We start from the raw sequence: 16,039 nt of genomic DNA, 5'->3' as shown, positions 1-16,039 counted from the left end.
CCCCCCGCCCCACGACTCAGACAGACCCAGTGTTTACTGATGCTACAGTTAATATTTGACCATCAGAGACCACTTCCCGTCTTTGTTTTCACAGATACGTAGTTCTGTTTATTTCCAACCCATATGTTTGTGAAATGTATTTTATTCATGAATATAGTAAAAGTGCACTTTCCGACCACCGTCCTCTACCACCAAACTCAAAGGAGCGATGACCACATATTTCAGTTCAAGGCACTGATTTTTCAGTACATGAAACAATGACGTCATTTGCAATGTAAGGTACTGTGTTTTTCGGGCGGTTTGTGGATTGGACTAGGGGTTTGGTAGTGTAGGAGGGGAGGGATGTTTTTGATATTACTTTTTTTACTTTATATTTATTGCATTTGACATGGTACCAATAAAGAGCGCAATGAAATGGGAATAAAGTTTGATTCAGTTTTTGGCTTGGAAATGCAGTCACAATGACGGAATTGAGAGAGCGGGGTTGAGAAGCAGTGTATAGTCGTGGAAGTGTGTTATTAAAACGTTTTATTGTCTGAATTAGCCATGAAGTAGTTGAACTGAGAAGCACATTGCAAGCCTCCTCAAACTCACACTCGCACGTAAAAGACCATTTCATAACTAAACGTAATGTTTAGAAGCGGGCTAATCAAGGTGCTCCCAGAACCGCAGTAGAGCTACTTATCCCTCCTATTGAAAAGCCAGAGACAGACTCTCGCAGGACAATGCCTTGCAGTGGCGTAGCTAGAGCTTCTGACGCCCAGGGCTATCCCTCAGATTGCCGCCCATGGCCGATAGCGGGAAGGGAAGAGGGGGGCTGCGGAAAAAAGGACATATTTGCTCCGGAGCCCCCAATGAAGTCAACCGTGTAGCTTGGCTCTATCGCGCCAAAAACCTCCAGCTTGTTATTGATATATAGAAGTTCATTTCACACAAGGCCTAGTGACTTAGCGAAATCCCACACTTCTTTTGTGTTCTGACATTCTTGGCATGCTTTTATTTTTAACCTCATTCCTCATCACCACATTCAGTACCTTCCAGCCTGGATTGTGACCCCTAGCTATGTGAGTGCCCATCCATTTCTGGTGCTTTCCAGCCGTTTTAAGATCTTCTTATAGATTTGTGTTGCTCAAATAGGTGTAATTTATTATTTTTATATGTTTACATCATCTTCATTGCTTGATTTTGCTCACGAGGAAGTGTCACTCACAGTTGTTGAAATGTCACTCATAATACACTGAAATTCAAAAATGTCACACATGGCAATCTGAAACCTAGACAGCTTTGCATAATGATGCTATTTATTTCAAAAGACATATTGAGCAGTTTAATAAAAAATCAATTAGTTGATTACAGCTCTGCGCACAGCGCCACCAGCTATAATAAACTGAGGCTGAAAGTAAGTTGCATGACTAGTCTAAGTAATTACATTACAATACAATGAGGCATGATGGGGGTCAAGCCTCAGGAGAAGAGGCTGACTGAGGTACACATAGCCTCGATATCTATGCTGTATTATTTCAAAAAGACACTTTGAGACACTGAGCAGTAATAATCCTAAAGCTAAACGTAAGTTCCATCCCCAGCCAGACTCCCTCTTTGCACCCGGCTGTATCCCTAGCTGGGAATAACCCACACAATCATGCTCTACGCTGCCTCCAACTCCTGACCGTGCAACAGTGAATGCAGCCGGTGCCTGTGCGGGGGAGCCAGACTACTGCTGTCCTCAATGTTCGGCCTCATGGGAGCCCTAATGAATGACCGTTTACTTTGAAAAGCAGTTATTATGTTAAATCTGCTTAGAATTCACACTGTTTTTAAGATTTGTAAGATCAGAAAGATACCATTCAATTTTCTTTCCTACTCTCTTCTCTCCAATTTGATATATTTCACGTATACACTCTTATGCACTGCAAATCAGTTACCCTCACATATATTTAGTTTTTGGTACTCCCTATCAGTCAAGTCTTCTCATACTGAGTAAGCGGCAGCCACAGTAACAACAGGTGGCTGGTATCTTTCTCCCAGGTATACGGAGAACCCAGATGATGACAAGGGCGGTACTGAGCGGGAACTGATGGGTACTTTTTATACCCTAGCGACATTAAGCTGTGCCTAAAATCCAAACGGTTTTGTCTTTCATCACTTCTTAGTTGCATTAGTGTCTTGGACAAGGGTAGAGTAGAGCTTTCTAGACCTATAGGCATTCTTTGTTGGTATTACAGTGCATGTGCAGGGGCCTGTGTCTGTGTGGTCTTAAAACATGCCCTTGGACCCTCATTTTAATTTTTTGTATATATAACCCTAATGAATGCACAGTTTGCTGCAGCAGTACTAGAATAGAAACGTTGTGCGCTCTCCGAAAATTAAATTAATTTAATTGTGATATTGTGACTGACAACTAGTGGCAGTGGCTGGCTAAGTGTTCGTTCTTCTTCCCCCTAGGCTGAGGCAGCGTGACTCTACAAGTGACGATCAGCCCTCAGTCTCTCACCACGGTCTCTTGAGTGCATGACACAGCACTCTCCTTCACCCTGTGGCATTGTGTTGGCCGGGCCGGCCTGGGTTCTATTGATGTTTGGTAATAAATCACAGGCCTAGCAGCATGACAATTTAAAGCCTGGGCCGGCCCCACAGCATGGGTGGCCCAATTCTTCAGGACAGGTCTGAGTGAGGTGGACATGTCCGTTGAGCGCTTGCCTCAGGCTCTCCTGTGTAGACTCCACAGTGGTGGCAGAGGCAGGGCCCCTACTATAGGGCAAGTTGGATTTTATACTTTTAGGATAGTTAATGTTCCTTCTGACAGCAACCATGCAAACTAAACAGCATAACAAATAAATGCAGCTTAGGAATGGGTCACAAGAGACCATCTGAAAAAGAGGAGCATACAAAGACACATGCACACAGTATCAGCAAGGGAATTCCATGCATTCCTGTTTTATTTGAGGGGATTGCGCACCATACAGAAGATAAGCTTCAGGACTATCACTGTGTTTTAGGGAGCAGTGGTGGCAGCAGTATGTTTACCTTCCGGGTACTCATAGCTGCCAAGGCTTAAGATTGCTTATGTGTGACATTTTCATAGTTTCAGTGTACTTATGAGTGACATTCAACGCCCAAATGTGTGCCCCTTAAGAGTGGCACTTTTCTGACGAGTAAAATCGAGCAAAGAAGTCCATGGAAACGGATAAATACCACAAGCAAAACCCATATGAGTGATGAAAAACTGTAAGATCTTCAAACTGCTACAAAGCACCTGAAATGCAGGGCACTAATCTGTTTATTTCATGTGTTTCATTTCTTTTATAGTGCTCCTCATACCAGTATAGGGTGTCAGAGCATTTTACATCATACACACATTATACAGAGAGAACAAATGATACATGTACAAATCAGTTTATAGGAAATGTTATGTAAAACAGTGAGGATTACAAGTTGTAGGAATCACACATCACCCTTATTAGCAGGCAGTATATTTTAAGTGTGTGTGATCCAGAGAGGCACAAACCAGGATTTTAAACGTACCACCGTGGTTGGTTTTATTAAAAAGAATGTATTTCTACCCCACCTAACCCTTTTAGCAACATTGGGATAATGAAAATCTGGGGGAAAAATACATTTCTAACCTATACCATGCAGTTTAGATGCAGCTCATTGATTGCGTTTCATATGTATATATGTTATATTAGGATTGTAACTTATGAGCTTCAAGTAACAAATGGATCTCTGTGACAAGAGCAGTAACCCCCTGAGCTTGCCACATAAAATGCAGTGTAGTGATCTGTCTGGCACACGTTCTATGCAGCAGGCACATTCACCATCTGCTGTACTTGATGATGGGTGAAACTGCCACTAGACAAAAAGCGTATCTGGCTCCTGCAGGAATATTATTCATGAGTTATCTTGACATTTAAATTGCTTCCTGAGCAAAGAGAAAGGAGAACATGAACCATGGTGTGCTTCTAACTTGCAGATGGAGCTAGAAAAAAAAAGTATGCGGGCCAGCACTGCATCACTTATTGTAATACACAAAGCACACAGACTTCTCCACTGCCTGATGTAAAAGTAAACTGAAATACAGTCAGGAGAGGGAAACCTGGTGCACGCTATGTGCACCGGGCACCTGCACCACAACAGCAGAAACAAACAATACTGTTGATATTAAAAGAAAAGCCAAACGATTCCTACATTGGCTATTGAAGCAACAAAAACTATAGTGAAAAGGAGGGAGGGCCTGTGCTTGTAGACAAGGGAAGCCTGCAGCAATTTTCCCAGAAAGTGCAAAGTTTAACAACTCTGAGCGGCAGCGGCCTGATGCCCAGGGCTGCCCTGAAATGTCCTGGTGTTTAGGTTAGTGGGCACAGTCAAGCTCCGCTGGCGGCAGAATTTCCTGGGGGCCCAAGTCTGTTGGAACTTGGTAGGATACTGAAAACACATCCTGCTATCGCAGCATGCGCTGACACCAGACCCTGCAGCTTAGCGAGATAGTCTGCCCACATGCACACTCAGACGGCAGGCAAAAAATATGTATCCTCGGGTAGAAGGCCTCAGACACACACTTTCCCACACTTCAATGCATGTCGCAAATCACTGCACCATCTCACCCCAGGGGATACGTCGCCGCTGCGGCACACGTGTGTTCACAACACAGCACAGCAGCCCCCCCCCCCCCCCCCCCCCTTAGCCTCACTCACCTCACTGGCTAGGCAGCGGCGCTGCCTCCGCACCCGCTTCGGATCTCCCACCGCAGAGCAGGATGCCTCACCGGGGTGTGCACCCATCTGCCTCCTTCTCGCTGGCCCCATAATCGCAATCAACAAACAGTTAGGCCTCCCAGATTCAGCAACCCGATCACAGGCTGCACAGGGGCCACACCATCGTCGCAGCCGCACTCAGCCAGCCAATCCACTGTGTCCAGCCTGAAACGCATTACGTGCGACTGTGCCCGTCTCGAGTTTTTTGCACAAGTCACAGCCGCAAGTGTGTGTGGAGATGCACTGTACATCGCTCACTGTAGGGGCACTGATGACCCATGACGGCGGCCTTTATAATTTATTTGGGGACACTGACAGCCTGTCAGTGTCCCCAAATAAATTATAAAGACCGCCGTCATGGGCCATCAGTGCCACGTGGCCGCCGATCCGAAAATAGTGCCGCCTGGGAGGACGAGGAGAGCGGAGAGAGAGCAGGAAGGAGGAGCCGGACGGAATCGGAAAAGAGTCAGAGCTACAGGTCGATTCCAACCAGGAAGCCAGCGGCGGGACCAGACTGCGGACCTGAGGTGGATTACCGCGGGAAGCCAGGGGGCTCTGCGGGACGCTCATCGCCCAGCCACACTAACACGGAAGTGTGGCTCACCCAGGTACGGTCCGACAACATAACGTGGGGAGGAGGTAGACGAGGGAAGCCCGGCTAAAAGCAAGCACCCCTGCACACCCTTGGTGGTTTCTCAAGGGTTCACATCCCACAGTTAGAGTTGGAAGTTGCACGTGTGTTTCCCCTCACTCCCTTCCCCGAGAGACGTTTAACCCAGCACGATTACTGAGACGGACATTTTTTCTCTTTTCCTTCTTTTCTGGGATACCGGCGCAAAAAGACCAGCAGGACGGCCGGGAAAAGGCCTACGACACCCAGAAGACCTTGGGACTGGCGAGGAACAGGAGGACGGGCCAGGACGGAGGAAGCGGACTCACCACTACCCTTTTATAGAGTGCCTGTTCGCAAACGACGCTTGTACAAAACAATAAAACCTGCGCTACCCAGTACCCCAGTGTCTGCGAATCTTTTCGAGAGTCCAGCAGTAGAGTCACAGCCCCGGTCCAAAGTCTCACAAGTGGTGGAGAATGCGGGCATTGCAACAGTGAGCAACATCGAGGACACAACGATGGATGCGATCCTGCAAGCCCTCGTGAAGGGCCAAGAACAACTGGCATGGGCCGTGGAACAGCAGCTAGCCGCAGCCCAATTGGACCGGGATACCTTCCGCAGTTCAGTGGTACAGCAATTGGAAGGAATGAGGGTTACGGGAGACCCCGCCACGGTCACCGTACGTGAAACCAGGGCTAACCCCACGCCGGCGGGCATTTCCTTGCAAAAATATGTCCCGGGGGAGGACCCGGACGCTTTTCTAACGAATTTCGAAAGGGTTGCCCTTGCTTGTGGATGGACTGTGGACAAGTGGCCGTTTTTCTTGGCGCCATTGTTGAGTGGAGAGGCACAGGCAGCCTATCAGGTAGCGAACAACAATGGTACTACCCCCTACGCCCAAATCAAAACTCTGATTTTGGATCACCTCGGCTTAGATTCTGAAGCCTATAGGGTTCGATTCCGCAAGGAGAGGGGACAAGCGGGAGACAACCCCAAAACCTTGTTCTTTAGACTAAAAACAGCAGCGGACAAGTGGCTCACCCCATCCACGAGCACCAAAGAGCAAATCATGGATAGAATTTACCTTGAACAGTATTTGGAGGCCCTTCCCTATGGGACACAGCGGTGGCTACGCCAGCACTCTAATCTGAACACGGCTCAGGCCATGGAGATGGCAACCACCTACGCCCGGGCCCAACCTCGTCTGCATAGCGCAGAGCCAGAAAAGCCAACCAAGGGACCGACAAGACCTGAGCGACGACTGAGGGCAACCCCGGGACCCCTCTCTCCTCCACCGCGGGCCCCGGCTGGCGATCACCCCCCCTTTCGGGGTCCACAGTGTTTCGATTGTGGCCAGTGGGGCCACATAGCCCGTTTGTGCCCCCTGAAAAGAGCGCACGAAGAGCCCATGGATGTTAATTATCTTCCAAAGTCGGTGTTGTACTCGGCTGAACTTGGAGGCTCCTTCCATGTGAGTGTTACTGTTAACGGGGTGATGGTCAGGGCCCTCCTTGATTCTGGCTGTAAGCAATCGGTCATCCAAGGGATATATGTGACTCCACAACAGTTAGTTCCAGAGAACAGTGTGTACATTAAATGCGTACATGGGGACGTGAAGGAGTATCCAGTGGCTAACATTCCCCTAGGCTTAGAGGGTATGGAAAAGATGGTAGTGAAAGTGGGAGTAATGGATACCTTACCCGAACCGTTGATCCTGGGCACAGATAATCCGAACTTCCTGAATCTCTTCAAAAGCCAGTTGGGCCGAGACAATGAACAGGGAGAACCAGTAACCAACTTGCTATCGACAGGTCCCTGGGAAGGAGATAGGTCCTTCCGATTCGCCCAGGCCAATGACGAGACACTCATCAATGCTTGGGAACAGGCACATGTCAATTTAACCAATCCTAACCTCTCCTACCCCCACTTTTTGATAAAAGAGGATCTTTTGTATAGAGTACCCTCTAAGGAGGAGCCGATGCAACTGTTGGTACCGGCCTGTTTTCGCGACCAAATAATGTACTATGCCCATACCCACCTATTGGCGGGACACATTGGGAGTGAGAAAACGACCCAGAATGTCCTCAGGAACTTCTACTGGCCGGGTATCTACAGCGACATAAAAAAACATTGTCAAACCTGTGACCTCTGTCAACGGAAGAATGCCCAACGTCCGGCGGCGGTGCCTTTACAACCTCTGCCAGTCATCGGGACCCCATTTGAGAGAGTCGGGATGGACCTGATAGGCCCCTTAACAAGCACAAAAAAGGGGTTTAGATATGCCCTTGTTATCGTGGACTACGCCACTAGATTTCCTGAGGCGTTTCCGCTAAAATCCCCCACCTCCAGGAACATTGCTGACAAATTTCTCGAGTTGTTTTCTCGAGTGGGGTTCCCTAAAGAAATCCTCACGGACCAGGGGACCCCATTCATGTCCAAGGTTATGCAGGAGGTTTGCCAAATATTGGGTTTACACCAGATCAAGACGTCCGTGTACCACCCTCAAACGGATGGGTTGGTTGAACGGTACAACAGGACCCTAAAAACCGTCCTGAAGAAAATGGTGGAGGTAAACCACTCCGACTGGGACTCCTTGTTACCCCTAGCCCTGTATGTGATCAGGGGCCAGCGACAAAGCAGCCTGGGGTGTTCGTCCTTCGAGATGCTCTATGGGAGACAACCCAGGAGCTTGCTGGATATGACAAAGGAGATGTGGGAAAAGGAACAAGGCGGTGAAACTAGAAGTCTTCTCGAATACAGCTCGAATTTGAGGAACAAATTAGGAAAGATCAGGGAACTCGCGTTTACACACTTGGAGGACAGCCAGAAACACCAACAATCCCACTATAATAGGGGAAAAAAATGGAGGTCGCTAAAAGTAGGTGACTGGGCCCTGGTGTTGCTGCCATCAATAGCAAAAAAATTCAGTAATGACTGGCAAGGCCCCTATGAGGTCATTGAAACGATAGGCAAAACGACCTATCGTCTCCGTCTCACCACCCGAAAGACCCAGATTTTTCACATAAATCTGTTAAAAAAATGGCTTGGAACACCTCCAGTGGTAGCTAATCTGGTCCTGAAGCCCGCCAAGTCCCTCAGCTCTACAATAGATGACTTGGTTATCAGCGAGGAATTATTTGAGGGTGAGCAGGAGGGGCTCCGTCATGTACTGAAGAAACACGCATCCATCTTCTCAGACCTTCCGGGAAAAACCACCTTGGCTGAGCACAGAATTGAGACGCCTCCTGGTACAGTGGTCAAGCAACGACCGTATAGAATTCCAGAGGCTAAACGGGAGGCCATAGCGAAAGAGGTGGCAGAAATGCTCAGGTTAGGGGTGATACAGCCTTCCCGGAGTGAGTGGTCGTCGCCTATAGTTATGGTGCCTAAACCAGATGGCAGCAGCCGTTTTTGTATGGACTTCCGGGCATTAAACGAAGTATCGGCTTGCGATTCCTACCCCATACCCCGGATCGATGAGCTCATCGAGAAACTCGGGGAGGCAAAATATATCAGTACTCTGGACCTGACGAAGGGGTACTGGCAGGTGCCCCTGCGCGAAGAAGATAGGAGAAAAACAGCCTTTTCCACCTCAGAGGGGCTGTTCGAATTTACGGTTTTGCCCTTCGGTCTACATGGGGCTCCCGCCACTTTCCAGAGACTCATGAACACTGTATTGCGGGGGCATCATCAATATTGCTCCGCATATCTTGATGACATCATCATTTTTAGTCCCTCCTGGGACTCTCACTTGCAACATCTGGATGCCGTGTTCCATTTGCTCGAATCAGCGGGTCTACATGTCAATTCCAAGAAGTCCAGGATAGGGTACCATAAAGTCAAATACTTGGGATACCTCCTAGGTCATGGCGTCATTGAACCCCAGGTGGAAAAAGTGCGAGCTATCGCGGAAACCCCGTTTCCAAAGACTCTGAAGGACATGCGCGCCTTTTTGGGTTTGGTAGGGTATTACCGGCGTTTTATACCCTCCTTTTCTGAGATCGCGGCGCCCCTGACCGATACCCTCAGGAAAACTAAGGCCCGCCCGGACTTCCACAACCCTACGCCCGCCATGTGGTCTGCCTTTCAGACCCTTAAAAAGGCCATCACCACCAGGCCGGTTCTTACTTCTCCCGACTTTAATAAGCCTTTCGTGTTGCACACAGATGCCTCTGACTTTGGTATCGGGGCGGTGTTGTCCCAGGACTCCGGGGAGGGGGGTCTCCGCCCCATTCTCTACATCAGTCGGAAGCTGTTTCCGCGAGAGGTTAGGTACCCGACTATTGAAAAGGAGTGCCTGGCCATCAGGTGGGCGGTAGACAAACTACGCTACTACCTCGAAGGGCGTTCTTTCCTGCTGTACACGGACAATGCCCCTCTCATTTGGATGGCACGGAACATTTCGAACAACCCTCGCGTCATGCGGTGGTTCCTGGCCTTGCAACCCTTTCGGTTTCAGGTCCGGCACCAGAAGGGGGCTGAGAACGTCCATGCGGACTTTCTTTCACGGTACCCTCTCCCCGATCGGGAGATTCCTAGGGGGGGGGTGTGTGACGCGGGGGACCCCGACGAGGGCCCCCCGGTTTGCCTAGTAATGTGTCTACTTTTTCTTCCCAGAATACCGAGGCGTGGAATACCCCCGACATCGTCCGGAGACGACCAGCAGCGGTGCATCTGCGGGACTACTCCTTTAAGGGGGCGGAGACGGACTGGCGCCACGCCCGTCCTGACGACGTAAAGCCCATTCCGGAGTCCAGCCAGGTGTGCGAGACACCCGGAGGTGGAGTTGGAGGTTGGTGGAGCGAGTGGAGAGACAGCGGAGCAGAGTGGACGGAGGAAGAAGAGGACGACGAGCGGAGGACGGAGGTAGATCAAGAGCGGAGGTCGGAGGAAGAGCAAGAGCGGAGGTCGGAGGAAGATCAAGAGCGGAGGACGGAGGAAGAGTGGAGGTCGGAGGTCGAGGAGAGCGGAGAGAGAGCAGGAAGGAGGAGCCGGACGGAATCGGAAAAGAGTCAGAGCTACAGGTCGATTCCAACCAGGAAGCCAGCGGCGGGACCAGACTGCGGACCTGAGGTGGATTACCGCGGGAAGCCAGGGGGCTCTGCGGGACGCTCATCGCCCAGCCACACTAACACGGAAGTGTGGCTCACCCAGGTACGGTCCGACAACATAACGTGGGGAGGAGGTAGACGAGGGAAGCCCGGCTAAAAGCAAGCACCCCTGCACACCCTTGGTGGTTTCTCAAGGGTTCACATCCCACAGTTAGAGTTGGAAGTTGCACGTGTGTTTCCCCTCACTCCCTTCCCCGAGAGACGTTTAACCCAGCACGATTACTGAGACGGACATTTTTTCTCTTTTCCTTCTTTTCTGGGATACCGGCGCAAAAAGACCAGCAGGACGGCCGGGAAAAGGCCTACGACACCCAGAAGACCTTGGGACTGGCGAGGAACAGGAGGACGGGCCAGGACGGAGGAAGCGGACTCACCACTACCCTTTTATAGAGTGCCTGTTCGCAAACGACGCTTGTACAAAACAATAAAACCTGCGCTACCCAGTACCCCAGTGTCTGCGAATCTTTTCGAGAGTCCAGCAGTAGAGTCACAGCCCCGGTCCAAAGTCTCACACAGAGGCACAAGGAAATTTTAACATTTTTATTTAAATATCAAGCCCTAGTATGCATTATACGTGCCACAAGTAGAAAAATGCCTAACACAAATGTGGTTAGCATAGTAAGTAGTCCATAAATCACAAAAGGTGCTGTCATTGTATGCAACAGTGTAGCCTAACTTCCCTCCCCTTTTACAGAAGCAAAATGATTATATATAAAATCATCTCTGGGTGTTTGCAGCAGACCCTGTACCTCAGTTTATAGATGAAAGATCTACAGCACAGGTGCTGTCACACTCGCTTCTCTAGGAAGATCCCTCTCCAAGTGTGTGTTACCCACCCTTGTGTACCTATATGACCAAAGTACATGTTCCCAAACAACAGCTGCTTTGTGCTAGGGCCTGACCAGAACAGAATAACAGGGGGCAGTGCTGTTCGACCTTGTCTGCAGTGTTCAGACTAAATCCCAGGAAAGAATAAAAAGCAAAAACAACAGCATGTTCTGTGTGAAAGTTACAGTATGGCACAAAGCAAAATACATTCATGTAGTAACGTGCGCTAAGCAAAAGACAGTCTCTCAAGGGCTCATGCTAACATAGGACAAGCATTTGCAATGCAATCGGTCTCGCCTTTGGGACCATATATGTATATAGCTATGCAGCACATGGAGGGAAAGTAAGCACCAAACTGCGTGACACGCCAGGTATGGGAACACATGGAGAGAAATATTGCCTTTCAGCAGGAAATGGTATAGTCCAAAGCTCTGTTTTTAATATGAAATCAGGGCCTTCGGGGGTCATATAACTGAAAATACAATATTTGAAAAAAATATTGTCTACTGGTGCTCGTGGAAGACCATTTCTATGGACTGGAATCTAGAGAATGCTAAAGTGTTTCTGGTATTTTACTGACCTCTGCTGGTCGTTTTCTATCAAGAAAGTTAAATAGAGGTAGTTGCCAGAAAAATAAAAATAAAAAAGTCCCTCAGCCGAAAGCAATTCTGGTATTTAAGTGCCCTCTACTGGTCCTTTTCTATTAAGACAGTTAAATAGAGGCAGATAAACAGAAAAAAAAGTTCTTAAGCTCAACCAGACAAGTCCTAGGGCTGATCTCCAGAGCCTACAAACTACATACACATATAATTATATACTAATATATAAGTATATACTAAAGAATATACAAGATGTCTCGAATGCTCGACCTAAAAAACGACAATGGCCCCATGGACCATGTGACACTCTCCTCTTGGTCAGGACAGAAGCAAGTAATGGCTACAGAAATCACTGGTAAGCAGATCTAAAGCGTTACAGGTGAGCGCCCAAGACAGAAAACTGGGCGAATGAAAATGAAGGGGAATCTATTGTACACAAAAATATATCCACTTACAGCATTTTTTTTTAAAACAAACTTTATTGGGTTTTCCATTTTCATATTCCAAGGTTCACAGCACAATGTTACTATCCAATCCACCCCCGCACATGTAGAACAACAAGCATCTTCAAGAGTGATCATTTGTGCACGTATTTCACAATGCAGACATTGTCACAATGTACGGAACCTAATGCGGGTAGCAAACAACACCAATATCAAAATTAAGTGTATTTTTTCCAATACACATACCAACAGTTTCCCAACTGCCCCCCACCCCGAGGTTACGGTCTTTGTCCTATCGTAATCTATACTACCAGTAAAAAGGAAATAAAAGGAAATACCAGAGCGAGGTTGAAAGTGCATATAATAATCCATAAGTCGCTAGGCTATACATCCGGCTACATCCAGTACATCCGTTACAGCGCACAAATCATTCCACAGTATATCTCACGTCCCCTCTAATACCCTTATCCTAAGCCATCAAGTCTAATTCTTGTGTACGTATCCCCTCCATCATCACCTCCCATTGTAGGGATATCGGAGTCTTGCGCAGACCTCTAGTCTCTTCCCTGCGCAGGGCTGCTCCTTCCGCACCCCCCCAGCGCAACAATTTATTATGCCACATATGAATTTCCGGGGCTTTGCATGATTTCCACCTCATAGTTATGTTTCTAATACCCAATAGAAAGGCTAGGTTTACAAATCGGAATTGCACTTTGTGGGTGGTGACACGAGTGTGGAGCCCCAGGATGCACTCCTCCAGTGTGTCAGTAAGAGTAAGTTTTGTGGCAGCTACGGTCATTTGTTGTATCGTATCCCAGTACACACGTATATGCGGGCATTCCCAAACCATGTGTATGAAGCCTGCTCCTTCCAAAAAACATCTCGGGCAACAGTGTTGTGTCTGGGGGAACATCTTATCAAGTCTGCGTGGGGTCAAATATGCACGATGCAGCACGATCGTTTGGATAAATTTGAACTTGACGTTGCTACCCATATAACACACCATCTTAAATAACTCATTGTCAGGTGAAGCTGTCCTCTGAGGAGCCCAGTGTGTCTTAACAAACATAATCAATGCTGTGTGGGTTAAAAATAGAGCCGCCGGAGCGTCCGTGTGGCGCATGAATGTGTCATGGTCCATTAGGGTATCCTCCTTAAACAGATCTGCTTCCGTAGTTATACCCACCTCCAACCAGGGTGTTAGTTTACGTTTTGTCAGCCTGCCGCTTGCCAATGTAATCCCTAGCAATGGTATATTTCCTGCATAGCTACGCGCCGTTTGGGTATAGTGCAACGCAGCCCTCCAGCATCGTAACGCCATCTGTAGTAGCATGGGGAGCTCTGACGAAATTCTACCTCGCGGCAGCAGTAAGGCGTGTAACGACCCGTTTTCATCCAATTACAGCATTTTGTCAGGACCTAATATATATGCAGCCAAGTGGAACGCCATCAACTCCAGTAAGGCATCAGAACCTTCCAGAGTGAAAAGCGCAGCCATTCAATTGAGAAAGTCAAATGAACAGACGTGTTCCTCATATCCAGTGGTTGCCAAGACCATCCAAGGAGAACTGGTGTTGACTTAAATAAAACTGAGACTCAAGAGTCGGTGTGCACCTGCGTAGGAAGCCACGTCGGGCACTGACCCCAATGATGGATTATACACAAGCCGCTTACCAAAGGAACAGACCTGGTTATGGAACATCAACGGACCCCTTAACAGATCGTAATCCAGGGGAGTGTGTGACGGTGTAGGCAGGCAGATATCCAGGGCCCACTGGAAGGGGCACCAGATACAGTAAAACACAGTTGCACACAGCTGAAATAGGCATAGCAGAAGGTCAGACAGATATCGACATCCAGAGCTTCTAGTGGCATCAATCCAAAATGTTGACGTATCTGCTCACAGTACAGCTGCAGCTGTTCCTGTCTGGGCAGAACCACAGTCGAGCAGACATTGTGGAATAGAAGAAAAGGACAACAATGCCGCACATCAAAACTAGCAGCAGTGGGAACATGCTGGAAAAAATAGAATGTATAAAGGCAGGAAAGAGGACACGAGGCTAGAGCCCACAAGTTAGAAAAATTGTGCTTGGCCTCTCGTATCAGACGCAATAAATATTTGATGTATCAATTTCCCGAAATGAAGGGGGAGATTTGTGTTTAACAAGGATTATATTTCACTGGACATTCTTCCCACCTGCAATTCGAAGGTCTCACAGGCTGACGTGAGAGCTACTTCTTGTTGAAACATCGCTTTGAGTCTGCTTAGTTTTTTAAAATCTGTTTTCAGGGTTGGAATGGAAGGACACAACAAACTTTCTACACTGTCATAGGGAGAGGGAAACAAGACCTTTTTGCAACAAGTAACTAGCTGGGACACAGTCACTACATATGGGATTCTAGCCCACAGAACGCAACAGTCCTGATTATTAAGGACTACTTAACTGCCATTAGAAAGCAATGTGAAAGTGGGAATAATAGCAGAAACAGGAGTTCCTTTCAGAAAACAGGCCAAATTATGGGCAGAAATATTACAAGCACCGTGCGATTTTACTTGTTGACATACAAGGGAATGGCCCGGAGTGGAATCACACTCTTCCCGTGTAGGAAAAACTTCCCTTTCAGCTCATTGACAGCGATATGTAAATGGTAAAGACCATAACTCAAGAATGTAACTGCCCCCAAGGGGCTCATATCTACCTACGGGAAAGTATTTCATGCACAAGGTAAACTGAAACATAGAGATGGGCAACAAAATGACTCCATGTATTGACAAGACTGCAGAATTAATTTTGCCTACAGTAAGCGGTAGTTGTTAGAGTTTGTCTACATGCAACATAGTGTTTGTAGCGTCTTTCATGCCCATCAATTGTTTTTACTTGTTAAATTGAAAGATAAGAACAATGCACTTGCATTCAGATAATGCCAGGGAAGTCACCTATTTTTAAGTGTTTTTAGTGTCTACCCAAATTGCATAACTAATTTACGTTGATGTTGACAATGATATAACGTAGACACTTAATTTTGTACATTGACAGAAGATAAATAGTGTCTAAAGTGTTAATACAAGATGACAATGTGTTAATACTGTTAGTGACAACGGCAAGGACCTTGTCCAGATTGTCCTTATTTATTTGTCGTAGACATACAGCAGCCTCTAGTTGTGACAATTTCCAAAATTCATTATAAGCAGCATAAACAAAATGATTAGCACTAGGGAGGATTTGGACACAAGAGGAAATCAGCAAGATTTATTTCTCCAGACAAAAGAGAAAGATGTTGTTTTACAGAAGACAGCATGGAATGTTCTAACACTGTTGAGATAATTTTCCAAGAGAATAAGTGGTGACAATAGTGGAATGGGGGCGGGGGTCTGACGGTAGCGTGGATCAGGTCTATGTAGTGAACCCCTGAAGTAGTATTCATGAAACGCGAATGACAAACATTCATGTCCACCAGCCACAAAGCCTACCCAGCTGGATTCACTGTAGAGGAATTAAACATGCTGTTTCTTATCATGCAATTAAGTTGACCTTCAGTATAATTTGTATAAATCTGCCAGTTATCATAAAGGGCTAATGATGGAATATTGGGAGTATTCAAATCTTTACTTTTAGCCAATATCAGACAAGTAGTTTGTTGGACTGTGTCATTAAGAAAGATCATTTGGGTCTGTATTAGACATGCACGG

Source organism: Lissotriton vulgaris, chromosome 2_1 (genome assembly GCF_964263255.1).
Source record: "Lissotriton vulgaris chromosome 2_1, aLisVul1.2, whole genome shotgun sequence".
NCBI classification, from domain to species: Eukaryota; Metazoa; Chordata; class Amphibia; order Caudata; family Salamandridae; genus Lissotriton; species Lissotriton vulgaris.
This window is presented reverse-complemented; position numbering follows the sequence as displayed.